Raw genomic sequence first — 5786 nt, 5'->3', positions numbered from 1 at the left:
AGTAATCAAAAAAGGGAACCGAATTATTCGAATTTGATATGGTCAGTAATGTACTAAAGGGATTTGAAGTTCATGTTAAAATACTGCAGCTTTCTCTGCCATCTATCCAAAAACTTGGGAACTTCATTTACGCATCAAAAATTCAAAGAAATAATAGGACTTGTGCTGTCATCTATTGTTCTAAAAAGTTAACAAAAACTATCAAATAGTATTATTTTCAAACGATAGATAACGACAAATTTTATATCTAGAATGTTCTTCCCCAATATGAGTCACTGCCGTCCGGATTCTGATGTCAACAAAAATGGCGGCTCACAATAGTTAATCTGTATCAGGGGCCCACTTGTTGGATTTGCAGCGGTAATTGAATATGCCTGATGATATCGTTGATACCGGCTACTTTCAATGTAAGAAATCCGTAGAAAGAGCGAGTTGAAGAAATCTTTGGCCAAATAACCGACAATTGCAAAATAAACTACACGAAGGTTTTTAACAACTGGCTGTTGCGAAGATATATTTCGGAAAGAGAGAAAATTCAACTGCCCCTGCGGGGGCAGTACAAATTCAATGTACACGAGCTCCAAGGAAAGATTGAGAGATTCTGTGCCTCTGTTGTCTAGTGGTCTAGGGCGTTCACCCGGAAAATGAAAGGACGTGGGTTCGATTCCCCGCAGGGGCAGTTGAATTTTCTCTCTTTCCGAAATATATCCTCGCAACAGCCAGTTGTTAAAAACCTTCATATGGTAGCGGAGAGTGACGTCATTCTTGTATAAGTCGCCATCTGGTGGCAACGTCAGCAGTTGTGAGCTTGGCCTGAGTCTGGTCCGGCCGTCCATGTACGGTCTCTTTCAGTGTACACGAGCTTCAAGGAAAGATTGAGAGATTCGGTGCCTCTGTAGTCTAGTGGTCTAGGGCGTTCACCCGGAAAGTGAAAGGACGTAGGTTAGATTCCCCGCAGGGGTAGTTGAATTTTTCTCCCTTTCCGAAATATATCTTCGCAACAGCCAGTTGTTAAAAACCTTCGTATGGTAGCGGAGAGTGACGTCATTCTTGTATAGATACAGATAGATTAACGTCCTCTATGCCTGCTTAGGGCTCTAGGACAGCTTTAGTTCAAAACGTCAGAGTGCAATCTTATATAAAAACATTTGCGAAGATGAACAGGAACAACAGAACTGTGGGGAACAAAGTACAATGAAGAAACAGTCTTAGCAAAAAAAAACAACAAAACAAACAAACTGGTAGATGATGCAAAGAGAAAAAAAAACCCACAAAAATCTCAGCTCCTAGAAAAATGAAAGCAGCCAATGTTAAAAACGGTTGCATTTTCCCATGAAAATTTCAAATTCCTTGATCAAAGTGCTCGGAGTCACTTCAATGAGTGTGTGCCAGTCAGATCTCTGATTATTACCAAGGCCTACATTCTGCAGAAAGCATTCCCTAAAAATTGACCATTTGGGGCACGTAAATAAGAAATGATTGTTAGATTCACAATTGTTGCCACAGATACAGTTAGGTGAACTTACATTCTTGTATAAATAAACTATAAACGTATATTACTGATGTAAATATGGTCGGTCAGGACTCACCATAGTTCCACCGAGAAAACTGTAGGGCTCTAATCTATATGACTTCATACTGTGAAAAATATTCTTTGGACAGAGAATATACTGTTACCTAGTTTTCAAAGGTAATACCAAATATGTTAGTTTCATTATTTTGCTTTTAAATAAATATCAGATGGCAGCAGCTACTGCTTGATTGGTTTCATTTTTCTAATGACGTTTTTCCGTCTGACGATAGATGGCATGAAAACTCTCGATGTTTAGAAATTAAGATTCAAGAACGAAGTGAAAAAAGAAACAATTGTTGCAGGGCAACAGAATTTAGTGACCTCAAATTCAAAATAGCAAAAATTCAAGGGTGGCGAACAAAACATCTTGTCATCAATAGCAGAGGAGGACAATCCTCTGCTATTTTCGTCCCTGCAGAGGATCGTCATGTATTTTACGAAACAGACCAATTTTCAGGGCCGGTTTCTCACATAAGCAAACGGGAAAAGTGCCCGGGATCCAGAAATTGACTGCCTTTTGTAAAACAGGAACAGGCCCCACACTTCCCTCTAAGACTATTTTATATATATTATATATAAAATGAGACCCCCAACAATTCCTATTTGTCCAGGGCCCAAACTATGAGAAACAGGCCCTGGCAATTTTTCCCATATTTGGCTCTTGGGGGGGGGGGGGAATCGACCTGTCTCTTAATCCGCATTTGGTTAGCAGGATTCCCCTAACAATGCATTTTTCAGACATGTATATGCATTTATAATGATTTGTCACTTCTTTAATCCTGCCAGTACATGGAGAAAACCCGGGCAGTGCCGGTTATTATAGCTAGACACCTCTTTTGTAGACACAGGTGGGACAAAAAAATTTGTCCGCCAAATCAGAGGTTTGAAATGGATAGTTTTATTGTTGAAGGGGAAATTTTATATTGTTTGACCGAAAAAGAAGGGTGATTGCATCTGATGGGTGTCCGCTATAGGGGTTTTATAATATTTATGACCACCATTAATTTAATGTAATTTAATATTCATGACCACCAATTAGTTAAATTTGCCGCCATTTTCGAACTTGTCACCTTGGACTATATATATATACAGGGTGTTCTGTTAATGTACCGACAAACTCAGAGGGTTGTTAGTAGACATCAAGAGGAACAAAAATACAATGGAACATGGTATCGCAAACCACGTTGAGAGGGTCAAAATCGTAAAAAACACATGCAGTTTTCGACGTCATGCCAGAACGACAAAAAGTACAATAATAACTACAAAAAGATTTGATTAATTATTACAAGAGTTGTTGGAAATGGCGCTGATGTCATTGCACAGTCCATGGCGATATAAAACGATTCCCAGACGTGCTCGAAGATACCAGACACAACCCCTAGTAGCACATAGTACAATATCTGGGCCATATCGCCATACATCGAAATGTCAGAGGAATATCAGATATCATAACTATGATATAGAATGATCTCGTCCTATATGGTACAAATTATTTGATATTAATTGATCATGTCTCTTTGATTGCATGCGAATAATCTTTGCTTCGCTGGACAACAACTTGGGACAGTAAATTATTTTAATATAGTTTGAAATACATATATCTATATCGTGAACTTGACAAAGATCTACATCAGATTCACAATATAGACCTGATATAGATCTATATCTTCAGGGATGCCGGAAGTCAAAAATGATTGGTGTTGCTCAAAGTATGTCAGTTATTTCTTTGTGCAGGCCACGATATTTACACATATTTTTGGCTGACCATACGTCCTTTTTTGAAGTAGAGCGTCCTGTTTTTTTTGTTTCGAATCTATTTTATTTCAGCGATGACCCGTTCTTCAACCTACTTTTGCAGTAGGGGTAAGATTTTTACCACAGTAAAATGTAACAAACCTATCCAGAAGGGGGTATAGGGGTACCATGTCTGCTCCGAGACCAGTGCCGCCTTAACGCATGGGCCCACCCGGGCACCTCAAAAGAATGCTGGCCTCACAAAAATGAGACCCAGTTAAAATTTTCGAGAATTTGCCAGGTGGAATCTCAGAAAAATTACTTGGCCCGGGGCCCATGACGCTCTAAAGACGGGACAGCCCTGCCCAAGACAACCAAAAATTAAAATTATTTTTTTCAATAAATTAAAATATTGAAAGAAAAAAATACCTTTATGTGTGCTATATTTTTCAATTTCTGTTAATTTAAAATGTCTCTGGGACAGATGCCTTGTGCCCAGAGCCGTCTCAAGAGCATCGTGGGCACCCGGACCAAGTAATTTTTCTGTGGCCTTACCAAACAAATTTTCGAAAATTTTAACCATATCTCATTTTCGTGAGGCTCTTTCTCCTGAGGCCACACCCGGGTAGGCCCATGTCTTAAGACGGCACTGCCTGTGCTCCCCTCATAATATTCACATAAAACTGTGAAATTCTATTATAAACCGATAAAGTGGTGGAAAATTGGTTTAATCATCAATCAATGATGTGGTTTTGATCATCAGTTCTTTAAAACCATGCTATTGCCAATTCCTTTTTTTGAAATCGAATAATTCTATCGTATGTATTTTACAGTTTTTTGGATTGGATTGTTGATGATTTAGTTGGATTCGCGTTTCAAGTTCTCGGATAATTTAAATTGACAACCATCACCACAGAGTAAAGTCGCGGAACATTTGAGTATAGTGTTTTAGAATATTGGGGAAGCTTGCATTGAAAGCAGAAAGTGATACAAATACATAAAGCAGGGGCTCTCGAACTTTGTGCCGCAGCACCCTGCAAAGGTTTAACGAAGAGACTCTTTGTTAAACTGCTCTGTGGGGAGCCGGCCGCGGATAAGCGTTGATTAGAGAAAGAGGTGCTGCGGGTGGGAAAAATTTGAGAGAACTCCTGACATATATATAAGTGTATAAGATGCCCCACACATCCTCCAACGCTGCCTGCACTAGAATCTTTGATGGGCCCCCAGGCCAAGTGATTTTTCTGAGGCCGTATTAGGCAAATTGTCGAAAGTTTCAACCAGATCTAATTTTTGTGAGACTCCTCTTCTTTTAGACCCTGAGCTGTGCCTGGGTGGGCCCATTCTCTTTGACGACACTCCCGCCCTTACCTAAGGGGCCCGGTGCGTCTCAACAGTTTCAGACACGAAAAATATTTGCCCGATTTTATATATTTGGTGGGGGGAAAGAATATCAGCATCCATTATTTCAAAATATACAAGAATGCTGCGAAATATCCATACAAAAAATGCTGAATACACAATTCAATAAATTAACACAAAACCTGGCGAAAATTTAGCACTGAAGGTAATTTTAAACTAATTAAAGAAAAAAAATCCTGAAACCGATAAAAATTTTGTACTTGATGAATCAAAAATTATTGAAAGAAATAATTCCAACATCAATAAAAATTCATAAATTACAGTGGGGGGGGGGGATTTCAGAATTGTTGAAACTTCAGAATTAATGCAAGAAGTAATTTCAGAATTCATGAAAGCCTCCAATAGGTTACCGTGAGTGCAGGGGTCAACAATGCACGGTGCCCAGTGCGACCGCTCCTGTCGCACACTCCTAAGAGGGGCTCTCACTTTCACAGCGGAAATCACTTTTTCTCATTTCTCTTTGACAGCCTCAACCGTTTTCTCCACTCAGGGCAAAGCAAGAATTGGGGAACAGGGGGAGGGGGTGAGACTAAGGTGAAGAGGTGCTTGGCTAGTCAGTCCTGTTGTTTAATATTTTGTTGGCTGGGCTATGCCCTCACACCCCGTAGGCTGGGATTTCTGGCGGGCCCAAGTAGGAGGTGGATTTAAGGACCGGCGCACAAACTGGGCCGCGTAAAACCCAAACATTACACTTTTTTCTAATTTAAGGGGTCCAGTATTTACTTTTGCTGCATTTGCCCCCCCCCCCTCCCCCAAGCAAAACTTTTCACGGGCTCTTCTGTAGTTAATTTATAGCTTGAAAAACCCCCAAAAAATTATGATAATTGTTCCAGGCCCGTTCCCATGTCAGCCCTTCCCTTGTGGAGTCAAATGCCGAACTTGGAAATTGGGCGTCGACATCTGCATAACAATTTTACCGAATTTAATAGTTGAACTTGAAAATTATTGGCAACATTCCCAGTTTAAACGACAGCGGGTGGTTTTTCTACAGTTAATTACACAAAAGAAAGCAAAAAAAAAAATGTAATTTAAATAAAAGCAAACTTACGTGGGGTAGAAT

This window comes from Pholcus phalangioides, unplaced genomic scaffold (genome assembly GCF_987345545.1).
Source record: "Pholcus phalangioides strain wild (caught in Gottingen) unplaced genomic scaffold, Ppha-v1.0 ptg000030l_1, whole genome shotgun sequence".
NCBI lineage: Eukaryota > Metazoa > Arthropoda > Arachnida > Araneae > Pholcidae > Pholcus > Pholcus phalangioides.
The sequence above is the reverse complement of the archived record's forward strand: the minus strand, read 5'-3'. Positions refer to the sequence as shown.